At 44.8% G+C, this 13,057-nt stretch overlaps 1 protein-coding gene across 6 annotated transcripts in view; it reads left to right on the top strand.

The window, feature by feature from the left end:
• Nucleotides 1–13,057, top strand: part of RALY (RALY heterogeneous nuclear ribonucleoprotein) — an 81,745-nt gene that overhangs the window by 17,680 nt on the left and 51,008 nt on the right. For 2 of the 6 annotated variants that reach the window (XM_060079028.1, XM_060079027.1), the window contains exon 2: nucleotides 6,519–6,592. The exons of the other annotated variants lie outside the window; for them this stretch is intronic. The gene's annotated coding sequence lies outside the window, so the exon portion shown is untranslated. The remainder of the gene's footprint in view (nucleotides 1–6,518; nucleotides 6,593–13,057) is intronic. 6 annotated transcript variants of the gene reach the window in all.

Here is a 13,057-nt window from a genome sequence, read left to right as displayed (position 1 = left end):
CCCCACCTCCACCCCAGGTTGGAAAGGATAAAATCTCAACTATGGACTTGACTATAAGGCTCATATAGTCTGGTGCCACCTCACTTGGCTGCCTTCTGTCAGCAGCACAGTGTTTAACACCCACTGTTCCCTGTGCTCCTGTTCAGTAGAATGACTTTGTTCTGACTGTTCCCTCTGAGTAGAAACTCTTTTGGCTCCTTTTTGTCTTTACCTGACAAACTCCTACTCATCTTTTCGTACCAGTTCAAATGCTACCTCCTCAGTGAAGCTTTCCCTGATCACTCCATGAGCAGAATTAATTTTGATCTTCTTTCTACTTTGCTTCTACTTCAATAGTTGTACTCTGGTGCTGTATCACACATGAATCTGCTTTCATTCCTGAAATGGAGACCTTATGAGCCAAGAGGCAGTGTGCTGTTTATCTCTGTTTCCTGTGTGTCTCTGTAACAGGCCTGGCACAAATAGTACTTGCAGAATGAATGACAGAAGTATATGTACATAGATACCTGTGGTATTCGGTTGAGCGATAAATGCTATGGGTGCAATATGAGAAAGTGCTCTGGCAGTTTATGGAAGTTCTTGGAGATAACTTCTGAGAGAAATCTTGGAAGCTTCTAGAAGCTGGTAGCATTTGAATATTTCTTTTGAGATTTAGGGGAAGTTCAGTTGGTAAAGATGGTGAGAAGAACATTCCAGGTGGAGGGAATGGTTAGAGTAAAAGCAATGAGAAAGTACAGAGGTCAGGCCCCACCTACTAATTTACTCTTGCCCAAAGCTAGAATTCTTTCTAGAATGTGTGCTAAATTTTTAGGCCAGCCTAAAGGAAATTCTCTTTTCTCCTGTCTTCTACCTTTTTTTCTTTCTGTTCTTTCCTTCCCTTCTCCCTCTCTTGTGACCCACTTGTCTTTTACTTTTGATTTCTTCTCAGTCCTTTCCCTTTCTTTCGTCTTCCCAATGCTCCAGTTTTTTGTTGTTCTTTTTTGTAATTTTTTTTTTGTCTGCGTTGGGTCTTCATTGCTGCACATGGGCTTCCTCTAGTTGTGGCATGCGGGGGCTACTCTTCGTTGCGATGCCTGGGCTTCTTGCGGTGGCTTCTCCTGTTGCTGAGCATGGGCTCTAGGCGTGCGGGCTTCAGTAGTTGTGGCACACGGGCTCAGTAGTTGTGGCACGCAGGCTCAGTAGTTGTGACTCACGGGCTCTAGAGCACAGACTCAGTAGCTGTGACGCACGGGCTTAGTTCCTTCATGGCATGTGGGATCTTCCCAGACTAGGGCTCGAACCCGTGTCCCCTGCATTGGCAGGTGGATTCTTATCTACTGCACCACCAGGGAAGTCCCCCCAGTGCTCCAGTTTTTTGTTTTTTTGTTTTTTTAGCTTTTTTGTTTACCTTTCTCTACCTACTTTCTTCTTTCTTGCCCTCTTCCCCAGGCAACCCAGGAAATCCAGGCCTTTGGGTTGAGATGTGAATCAGCTACACAGTATTTAACTCCAAATACCACCTCCTCTTGTGAAGCTGAGAAGTCATCATGGCATAATTGCTTCTCATCTGTCTCTTATGTTTTATTAGCATTGACATTTTTTAACCTCCCACGATGGTGGGGGTGTTGTTGTCATCTTATTTTTTTTAGTTGTTGTCAAAATGTCAATTTTAATGAGAAATTTCTGCAGACAGGCCTGCCCTTGAGTGGTGTGAGCCTTCAAGCAAAGCTAGGGCTGGATGAGTCAGAAATGCTCGTTGGTCTGTTTTCTCATGCATACAGGTGTCTGGGTCACACAGACACATATACACTCCCTTCTGTCCCTACAGGTTTGTATGCTTTGCAACACATACACACATGACTGAGTTACAAAGGTGCACATATTTCTTCTGTTCTGTACACACCAATACTTATCTCCCTTATACGTTATACCCACACATTGATCCTCCTATGCCCTTGTCCCACTGTTTTCTACCTAGGTACACAGGATTGTGTGTGCCACGAAAGTACCTGCAAGCCTGTCTTACAGACACCACACTGTCCTCTCCCTTACGTATCCACACGGGTACTCCCCTACGTACAGACACATCTGCCCATGCCCCAGTCCCATACACTCAATACCACACCATCTCCCACTATTCCTTAAATCTCCCTTAATTATTTCTAATCTTCATAGAGACATTTTAGTTTCAGACTAGTTTTGAAAGGAAATGTCTTTGTCGACAGCCAAGCTAGTGGACCATTAGGAAGTCTGAACCATTTATGACAGATCCTTTGACTAAGGCCTCTAGAGTAACCCTGTTATTGTGGAGGTGGGGGAGGGCTGGCTCAAACAATAGCGGATTGCTTCTAAATGACACTGTTATGAGCCAAGGTGTATTTGAACCTAGTTCCAAACTGGATCCTGTGATTTCAGGGTTCACTCCTATTGGAAGGTGATCATATACTGGCAAAAGAGCCAGAGCCACTGTAGATGTTCCAAATCAGACTTTCTAGGGTGGGGCCTGGAAAACTGTATTTTTAACAAGTTCCCAGAGTCCTTCTGTTGTGTAGCCAGGTTAGGAAACACTGATGTAGAGGAAAGAACTAGAAGTGAGAAGATCTGCGTTATCTTTCTGTACCACCTTGGACAAGTTATCTTTTTTTGGACTTTAGCTTTCTCAACTGTAATATAACAAAGCTCATGCTCATAAAGGACCTTTTCAGCTCTAAAATTTTATGCTGCTTTATGATGAGTTCAATCTGGGATACTTTTCTACGATAAAAGTGTCCATTCTCTGTCTACCCTGGGCAAGGCATTTCAGGCTTTGGCCAGAGGCCAGCAGAGGCAGCCTGGGCCCTGACCTTCTGTCAGAAGCACTGACACAGTTCCTAATTAGAAATGGATCGATATGGGCCTGCAGCCAGGCCTGGGGAGCCTGGGAGGAAGCTGGAGGAGTACTCCTAGCTGGCGAGAATCTGATTACTATGAAATCGATATGTTTTCCTCACCTTTATAAACTCATATATAATATAGTGCTAGGTACATAATACAGGCCCCCTCCTCAGATGGCAACATCATTTAGTGTTAATATTGGGTTAAGCCTCTTTGTGTGTCCATTTCCCCTAACAACTTACCGGGATAGGTTGAAAAGGAAACTGGAGCTCAGAGAAGTGAAGTGACTTGGCTGCCCTATGTCACATAGCATGTTCTGTGTTGTACTGCACTACAACATTTCTGAGCATTTGCAACACTTTCATTCCAAGCCAGTGAACTTTTTTTTTTTTTTTTTTTGGAATCTTTTTCTGTTCAGAATTTTCTCATTTTTTCCTTTTTTTTTTGGCCATGCCACATGGCATGTGAAATCTTGGTTCCCTGACTAAGGATCGAACCTGTGCCCCCTGCATTGGAAGCTTGGAGTCTTAACCACTGGACGGCCAGGGAAGTCCCTTTTTAAAAAAAAAAACAAAAAAAACCCAGGGCCATCCCTTACCCTTCTATAGACTGAACTGGAGCTGAGGCCCTCTCCCTGGAACCCTTCAAAGACTGGAGGAAATCCCTTAAAACCAGTGGTTGAGGAGGATGGGGGGAGATGCTCTGCTTGCTTTGGCTTTCTCATCTCCTTTCCAAGGTCCCTAAGGAATGAGCAGGCTCTGGTGGGAGAGATCAATCATCATTTGGGATCAGTGGGAGGGCTGAGTCAGGTTTTTGAACTGGCCCTGTGCAAGGAGGGGGGAGGGACTCACGACCAGATATTTCTATGCGTTGTAGAACCCGAGGACTTAATATGCTCAGCTACCAGTGTGCTCAGACCAAATTCCCCCTACAGTTGGTCATTCAACAAATATTTGTTGAGTATCTCCTATGTGTCAGGGCTTGTGCTAGTGCTAACTAAGGATTCCTTGATAAAGACCCAGTCCCTGCCCTGAAAGACCTCACAATCTAACATCAGAGTCAAACAGGGAAACAGACCATAGTATATTCTGTATGTGCCTTAATAGAGGCATATGCAGGATTCTCTGGGATCACAGAGGCATGGAAGTGGGTTTTTCTGGGGGAGATAACTTTGATCTGGCTTTGAAGGAAGAGTAAGAGTAGAGGCAGGCAAGGCAAGGAGGGCACTCCAGACCAGGGAACTAGCACAAAGGAAAGCATAAAGATGTGTCCAGGAACAGTTGATAAAGGGGTGGACATTAGAGTAGTCCCTAACATGTAGCCAATCAGATTGACAGCCCTTGCCCCTTACTAGACTTAGGGCTGTAATAGTAGTCACTGAATGGTAGTAACACAGGAGCAGGTAGGGAGAAGAAGGTAGATTTATTAGCAGATGCCGACTGAAACTTAGTTTCAGGGAGGAAACTAGGGAGGAAAGCTGAAGAGCAGCAGCCTTCTGCACTCTGGGCCAAGCCTGCAGAGATGCTGGGGGTTCTTGGCAGTGGTTTGAAAGTTCGTTGGCTCAGGCACAGGGCTTTGCTTCTCTGATGGCAAAATCCTCTGCTTGCCTTCCCCTCCTTTCCTTTAAAAAAGAAATTAATGGAATCTGTTCAAAGTATCCCTGAAATGAAATTACATTTTTAACTCTAATTACCCTAATTAAAACTTGACAGCTGTAATCCTGGAATGGCAGATATGCTAAGTACCCCATGCCTGTGACAAGCTTACTTACCCAGATGGAATGTTGTTCTGTTCTGGGCTTAGGAGAAAAATTCTTTTGTATGTTTGTTTTGTTTTTCCCCATTAGCAATTTAGTCTTTGACCTCACAGCTTGCTCAGGCTAGGATAGTCTTACTTGTAGGCTACAGGCGTGTTCAGGACCCCTTAATCTCAGTAGAGGTCCCTTTGTATCCAGAGGAGATGCTTCTGATGATGATTTTTACCACATACCTTTGAGTTCTCACTTCAGTTGAGGTTGGATTGAATGCCCTGAGCCTTTCCCTGGGTGAAATCTCCTGTCTTTGGGGGATCTGCACTTGTTAGAAGGCTGTCTGATGATCTAGGGCTAAATCTGTATCTGGGATCAGTTTATGGCTGGTATTAAGGATACAGTTGGAGGTCAGGGACAAGGAGCTCTGAAAAGAGGATCCCTCTTCTCTTCACACGCATAGCATAGGCTAGAAGCCACCTAATGAAATGCCTGGTCTTGGCCCCTACCTTAACTAGTTACCTGGCCAGACAGGGAACATGATGGGGAGGGAGGGAGGCAGCCCCTGAAGCAACGTGAAGGCTCTGTTGGTGCTGTGAGTCATCTCATGGTTCTGTTAGAGCCAAAGATTCCCATGTTCTAATGACTTTCTCTTAGCCCAGAAGCCTGTTCAGTCAGTGGACACTGGGTGTTACGTTAGATACTGCAAGGGATACAGAGTTGAATAAGACACACTCCATGCCCCTGAGAAGCTTAGAATTGTGGGGGAGTAGGGAGACAGTAGTGGGTGAGGGACAGCCATGTAGTGACTAATTATGTGAGGCAGAGCCAGAAAAGACTTCTCACAGGTGTTGGCATTTGAGCTTGTCCCTGAAATAGGTAATATTGGCAGAGGAATGGAGAAGGGCATTGCAGGTGTTAGGGAAGAGCATGGTGGAAGGTAAGAAGTTGCCAGGTGACAGCCTGCTGTGATGGAGTACAGTGTGCAGGGAAGGATATGATAGAGGATGACGTAGAGTTTAAACTATCCTGTAGGCAAAGGGGATCCATTGAGGGTGTAGGATTGTGGTATGAGTGTGTGTGGTGGATTGAGGGACAGGGTGATTGGAGACAGGAGATTAGTTAGAACAGATGTCAGGCAAACTGGCCTGTGGGCTGAATCAGTCCGCTGCCTCTTTTTGTAAAGTTGTACTGGAATACAGCCACATTCATTTGTTCCTCTATGACTGCTTTCATATTACCTTGGCAAAGTTGAATACTACAGAGACTGCTGGCCCTATACAGAAAAAGTTTGCTGACCTCTGAGTTAGAAGGTAATTACGAAAGTTCTGGAAGAGGAGATAAATGTCAGGACTAAGCCGGAAATGAATGGGAGGTGTCAAATGAGACTTTGCAGAAGAAGGGACAGCATGATTTAACAGAGAACACCTGCCTTACCTACCTCTCAGAACTTTGTAAAGGTCAAATTCGCTGAACGTCACCATATCCCAAAGGACACAGGATGCAGGCACGTCCTGATTTGTCCTTATTAGCTGTGTGACCTTGGGCAAATCACTTACCTTCCCAGAAGTTCAGGTGAATATTGTGAATAGAACAAAGAAAAGAATCAATCAGATTTTTCCTCATGGCACAGAACTCTTATTCTGCTACTTCTCTATACTTCACCCCCCCCCCAATTTTATAAATCTGAGGGCCCACTGTTGGGAAGGACAGATATCCTAGAAAACCTGGAACATAGTTTACAGTCTGAGTTGTGAAGTTGGGGATGGGTGGGCAGAGGGTTTTGGTCTCCCTGAGCCGCTGGTGTTGTGGGAGAAGGGCTCATGATGGTTTGAGGACATCCTGTGCCCTTCCCCTTCCCTAACTGCTGGCACTTGTTCTGGCCAGATTGAGTTTATTTCTGCCCTTTAACTTCCAGAGCCTATTCGCCCCCTGCAAAACTAAAGGCTGGATTGATTTCTTTCTCAGTCACCTTTCAAAGCAGGAAACTATGTAAGTACCACTTGATATCCCTTATGCGTCTCTCCCTGCCACTACGCTGAATCCCTTATGACTCACTCCCTTTTTCCTAGAATGCTGTGCATCTACCCTGGAGGATAGGAAAAATCACTAGATGGGAGACCGCAGTGGTGGGTTCCAAACTCATTTCTCCCTTCAGTTTACTATGTGACCTCAGCCAGTTTGTTTCGTGTTCCTGGCCCTTCAAATGACTTTAGCTACCTCTTAGGATCTGGGCTTTCTTCTTTAAGACCTCAACTTCAGAGCACAGCCTTTTCCCTTTTTTTCTTTTATCCTGTGTTCCCCCCTCCTTTCAATCTAGAGTATTTGTGTATATACATACATCATTTGCTTCAAATTCACTGCCTTTGACTGTGAGGAGAATAGTCATCTCTAGCTGTTTTTACTGGCAAGGTTCTAGGAACTGGCACTCAGTCTAATTACTGGAGTGGAACAGACACTGGAGGTCAGGTCCAGATGACCCTAGGGTTCAGCAGGCATTGTGTCTCTAGGATGGACAGTCTAGTTCAGTACAGATAAACATTTGGCCCTGATATCCTTGATAGAGTATAAGAATAAGGGCCAGGCACTGATCCAGGCAATTTACATTTTTTTGGTTCCTTTATCTCATAACTCTGAGACAGGTGATATCATCACAGATATCGTTTTACAGATGTGGGAACTTAGTTTTAGAGGATCATTCAGTAGACAGAGACTGACTCACTGAGGATACAGGGAAATACCTAAATATTCCCTCTTCCCATAGGGGAGAGTGGTGGAAAAAACAGACAGTAATCAAAGCTCTTAAGAGGATATAGGGGAGCAGGTAAATAATAATGCTTAAGGATACCCAGTTTAGGTGGCCGGATCCAGGGCCCAAACCCAGATCTGTATGCATGCTATTTCTACTATACCATGCTGCCTTCCCTGCAGAAGGATGGGGAGACTGGCAAACTCAAGAATAAGTCTAGGCTGGCAGGCAGTCTCTGAGGAATGGCTACTGGTGGGAAGGCGTAGTCTTGGATTCAGAGCTGGGCTTTAGTCCTAGGAGGGCCTGAGGTGTTAGGCAGGTGATCTGAGGCAGGCGTTCTCACATGGACCTGGGGCCATTTGTAGAATACAGTACATGATTTTGTGCCCTCCAGAAGTTGAAGCCTGGTGGTCAGCACTGGCAATATCCTGGAATACCACAAGGAACCCCACAATCAATTCTGTGGTACAGGCGAACAGAGAGGAAGGGTTGACATCCAGGCCGTATGGATAGGAGATGGGAGTTAGGGCGAAGACTGTTTTAAATATTTCCTGCCTGGAGTCAGAATTGTTTGAGGACTGGATTTGAGTTGCTGACTCCAACCTGAAGTGATAGAGCTAGGATAGAAGTGAGAGGGAAGGGAAGAGATTTTAGAGGCTGACAGTCTGTCTTCAGGTTAAAAAAAAAAAGAGATTAAAGAATTGTGTTAGATTCTACAAATTAGTCCAGTTTAAAAACTTGAACCATTTTCTTCTCAGCACAGCCTTTGCATATGCTGGCTCCTTTTCCCAGAGGCTCTGCCTTCCTTTTTCTCTGACCATGGCTAGGCAGGCAGGTCATGGCTAGCTCTGAGCCATAGCATCCTTCTGTCTGCTGCTTCACCCTGGGTCTTTCGCTGTGATGCCCTCAATAGTGCTAGATTCGAGGCCTTTCTCACCTTCTGAGATGGCCCACACTCTTGTCTGTGGAGTCTGTTTCTCCCTGAGTAAACCATCTTTCATCTTAGTTTGGCTCGCTCTTGAATTCTTTCCTGTTCAAGAAGCCACACTCGGTGGCCATCCCAGGGACTCGCCTAAGACCTGGGACATGAGCATCGTCTCATGCCTCACTGTCTTTCCTGCAACAAGGGGAGATGTCACTTGGGGGTATCACAGCACAAGTTATGGCAGATCCCAGTTTGTATGTTTTGAAGGATAACCATTGTATAAAGTACTGAACTGCGATTTTGCAAATATCTGTTGGTGGTTAAATTCTTTTTAAAGACATGTCTCCCTTTTGGCGTTGTTATTTAAACTATGGAAATTGTCTTAATCCAGTTTCCAGATTCGGTTTTTGGCATGAGTGATCGTCTGCTAGAGATCTGTGACATAGTTGGAAGACTAGGAGAAATACTCCCAATAGATGAAACAATAAGGAATTCCTGAAAGATGAGATAAAAACAGATAAATGGGGTAACCCCAATAAAAATGAGGACAAATACTCCCCACCAAGCGAAAGAGAGAAGTTCCCCCCAAAATTAGTTTTCTGGACAAAACTCTGTGATTACCCTGAGATAAGAAGCAATGACATGGACAGTTGGCCAGAAAATTAAGTAAGGTAATCACTGGTCAGTCTCCTTAGAGAGCAGACAGTCCTCTGACATTTAGGTTAAAGCCATGTGTCTTAGTCTGTTTGGGCTGCTAGAACAAAAACACCCGAGACTGGGTGCCTTCTAAACAACACATGTATGAAAAAAAAAATAGTGCTAGATTCCATTTCCTCATCTGTGAAATATGAGGTCCTAGTGTTCTATACTAAAGTGGTCTTTTATCCGCCAGACCTGAAATTCATTCTTAAGGCTAGTTCTGACCCCACCCTTGGGATCTACAGTCTTCACGTAACTGAGCTGAATCCCAACTAAAGTTAACAGATTGTTTTTTTGCCTGACCATCTACTTGTGATTTAAATTTTGGGGTAAAATTGGCATTGTCTCTCAGATCCTGGCTTTCTGCCCCAGAACCCCAGTTCTGGGACTGAGTCCACTTCTGCAGAGCATTGTCATTGCTTTTTAAATACCTATTCAAAAAACTGATATGTAAACTTGAAATTTGTAGTTCCAGTTTCCAGGTACACTGAGGACACCTCCAAATTTATTCTGTACTGGAGGAAGTCTGGATGATGTGGGAAGTGCCCTGATTGGGAGTAAGGAGACTGATTCTGGCCGTGCCACTGCCTTCCTTCTGTGACTTTGGACAGATCCTCTCACTCTGCTCTTACCACTCCTGTAAAGTTGTGGGGCCTCTTCCAGCTCTGGTCTCATCAGGGACAAAAAGCCATCTTCTGTACGGTTCAGTTACGGAACACTGTCTGGCCCCAGCTTTGGTGTGTTGGTTACAGATTATAAAGCCTTAGATTCTTGCTTCCAGCTCAAGAGGGGGAAGGGGAACCATCCAACTGTCTCATTGGCATGGAGAAAAGAAAGCAGTAATTACTTGTGCCTCCCTTGATGATTCCTGCGGGGTTGGTCTTTCAGGGAAGGAGAAGGGGGAAACTAGAGACAGCTTCAGCTGAGGAAGGAGAAAGGCTGTTAGCTGCCCAGAAAAGGCAGAGGCAAGAATGGTTGTCTTGCAGGTCTGTTGTATTCTCTGGACATTCTTCCAGGCAGCCTAGAGACTGCCTGGATTGAGTTTCATCTATTTATGGCATGTATAGTGTTCTCATACATGGACATGGATTGGGCTCAGGAACCCTAATGTCACCTGTCATTAAGAAGCCAGCTGCCCTCCAGGGCCTCTTTTTGCGATATGCTGGGCATCCTGACACCTGTCTTTGTTGGGGAGCAGAAGAGGGTTTTACTGAGCCATTTTGTGACTTGGCTGCATTTTTATTATGTTGTGAGGTCATTTTTTTAACCCCCATGGCAACACAGCCAGTTGGTTTATTATGCCAGGGCATAGGCAACACGCAATAGAGCCACTCATGAGAGTCAAGGTCAGGTATTCTTGTGACTGGAAGGAGTCTAGAACTGCAGGACCATGGTGTTTGATCCAGGCTGGGAAAAGCAGGCCTCACGAAGATTGAAGCAGTTAGAGTTTTGAGGCCAAGAGGTTAGGGGGGCAAGCTGGACAGAACTAAAACAGATTGGCAAGCGTGGCTCCTGGGACAAGGACTGTTTGCTCTATGGCCCGTCTTGTACTCCCTACTGTCTATGGGCAGTTGTGCACCTTCAAGTGCTGACTGTAGCAGAAATGGGTCTGAGACTACCTGCAGGTGAGCCCTGCCTGATTGAACCTGGAGCTGTTATGCTAAGATTATGTCCTGTGGCTGCTCACTTCTGCCTTGGTTGTCACCCCGGAGGCCTAGAGAACCTAGCTTCTATTTTCCTTCCCCTCTCTAAAGGAAGATATCACTTCAGAAACACCTTTTTCAGGGACTTCCCTGGTGGTCCAGTGGTAAAGAATCTGCCTTACGATGCAGGGGACACGGGTACAATCCCTGGACAGGGAACTAAGATCCCACATGCCATGGGGCAACTAAGCCTGCATGCCGCAACTATTGAGCTCGTGCACCCCAACTACAGAGCCTGTGTGCTCTGGAGCCTGCGCATCGCAATGAAAGATCCCGCGTGCTGCAAGTAAGATGCGACACAGCCAAAAAAAAATAAACACCTCTTTCAGTCAGTCTTCCTGTATGCCCTGGAGATTGCTCTACTCTATAAACACCAGAGGTTTTATAGGGACGTACTATTTTTTTTTAATTTATTTATTTTAATTTATTTATTTTTGGCTTCGTTGGGTCTTTGTTGCTGCACATGGGCTTTCTCTGGTTGCAACAAGTGGGGGCTACACTTTGTTGTGGTGGGCAGGCTTCTCACTGCAGTGTCTTCTCTTGTTGCGGAGCGCGGGCTCTAGGTGCGCGGGCTTCAGTAGTTGTGGCACATGGGCTCAGTAGTTGTGGCTCGTGGGCTCCAGAGCACAGGCTCAGTAGTTGTGGCGCACGGGCTTAGTTGCTTCGCGGCATGTGGGATCTTCCCGAACTAGGTCTCGAACCCATGTCCCCTGTATTGGCAGGTGAATTCTTAACCGCTGCGCCACCAGGGAAGTCCCAGGGATGTACTATTTTTTTTAAAAATTTGTTTTACAAATGTAGGAAATAATTTCTTCTGTCAAAATATCTTCTTAGCCCCCTGAAGCACTCCCTTTCTCTTGTCTTAGGTCTTTTGCTTGGTTCCCCACCCTACCCAAAGCCTTTGATATCCAGGCCCCAGTTCTTCTCTCAGATTTTTCTTAATTTACTTCCTGGCTTCTTTCCCCTACTCGCCAGCTGTAGATTCCTGGTTTCCATATACTCCTGTAAGGACCTGTTCCCTTTTTTTTTTTTTAATTATTATTTTTTAATGGAATGCTCCAAAATAATAGTTTAGCCCAAGGGAAGGAATGCTTGTCTTAAGAGTAAACTTCCAGTCATCTGGGCCATAGTAAAGTGCTTCCCAGAAATAGGGACCATATGCGCACTCAGGACACAGTACATGCTGACTCTTGCAAAAGTGTTCATACATAGCATTGTATTCCCTCCCGGTATAAGGTGTTTTGATCAGGTATTTGAGTTCTGCCCTGGCACCTCTCACGACTTTTTGCCTGTTTGTTAACAACATTAGAACATCTTGTCCTTTAGGGTGTGGTATTCAGTTTGGCAAAAGGCCCTGTCTCCTCTTTTACTGCGACAAATGTGAGAGCTCCTTGGGAAGGCCTGATAAGTCCAGTCTGCAACTCTGGAACTTGATGGTGCACTTGCATTTCACCCCTGCCCATCTTTTCCCCAGGCATACAAAACTAATAGTTGCTTCATCGAGTACAAAATGGGAGAAGTTGGTCCATTCCCTAACACTTTATTATTGGAGCCTATTTTAGTATGTGGGGGGCTCCTTATTTTTGAGCATGAGAAAGTGCAAGGTATATATGTAGTAGAAAGAACACAGTTTTGCAGCCAGACCTATTGAAGTAAGTTCTTTTTCCCAGCTGTGTGGTTTTAGACAAATTACTTCTGAGGCTCAGTTTCCTCCTGTAAGATGGGGATAATTCTATGGATTTCAAGAGGTTATTAGGAATAAATGAGAATAATTAAGGCTTTGGGTCTCATGGTACATAATAAGATAATAGCAAATGTACATTTCTTTCTTTTCTCCTAGGCCTTTTTTATTGCTTGATTCATCCTTTGTGGTATTTAAATGGAAAAATAATATCTATCATTAAGTCACTTATGCCAGGCCCTGAGGTAAGGGCTTTCCCATGCTATTTAATTTATTTCTCCCAATAACACATTTATGAAGCAGGAACCTTTTAAAACAAATGTAGGAAACTGAGGCACAGAAGGTAAATACCTTGCCTAAGGTCACAAAGCTAGTAAGAGACAGAGCTGGGATTCAAACCCAGGTGTGTGATTCTAGAGCCTGAGCTCTTCACCACTAAATTGGTCATTACTACTTTTTGTTACTTCCCCTGAGTAATATGTGACTTCTACTGGTTCTTACCTTCTTTGTACTTGGAACTGTTGGTATTTGCATACATGTAGCTCTTGAGCTTTTTCAGTCTCGGTGCTTTACTGTCTTTTGGTGGAGGTACAGACAGTGACAGTCTCTGCCACAGCTCTTCCTAAGTCTTTTCACTCAGAGCCGATCTCTTCAAGTGAAAGGTGGTACAGCCCTCTTTTTATTTTATTTCATTTTTTAA

Source organism: Mesoplodon densirostris, chromosome 16 (genome assembly GCF_025265405.1).
Source record: "Mesoplodon densirostris isolate mMesDen1 chromosome 16, mMesDen1 primary haplotype, whole genome shotgun sequence".
In the NCBI taxonomy this organism is placed as follows: Eukaryota; Metazoa; Chordata; class Mammalia; order Artiodactyla; family Ziphiidae; genus Mesoplodon; species Mesoplodon densirostris.
Note: the sequence above shows the minus strand (reverse complement) of the source record. Positions and strands in the feature narration are given on the sequence as shown.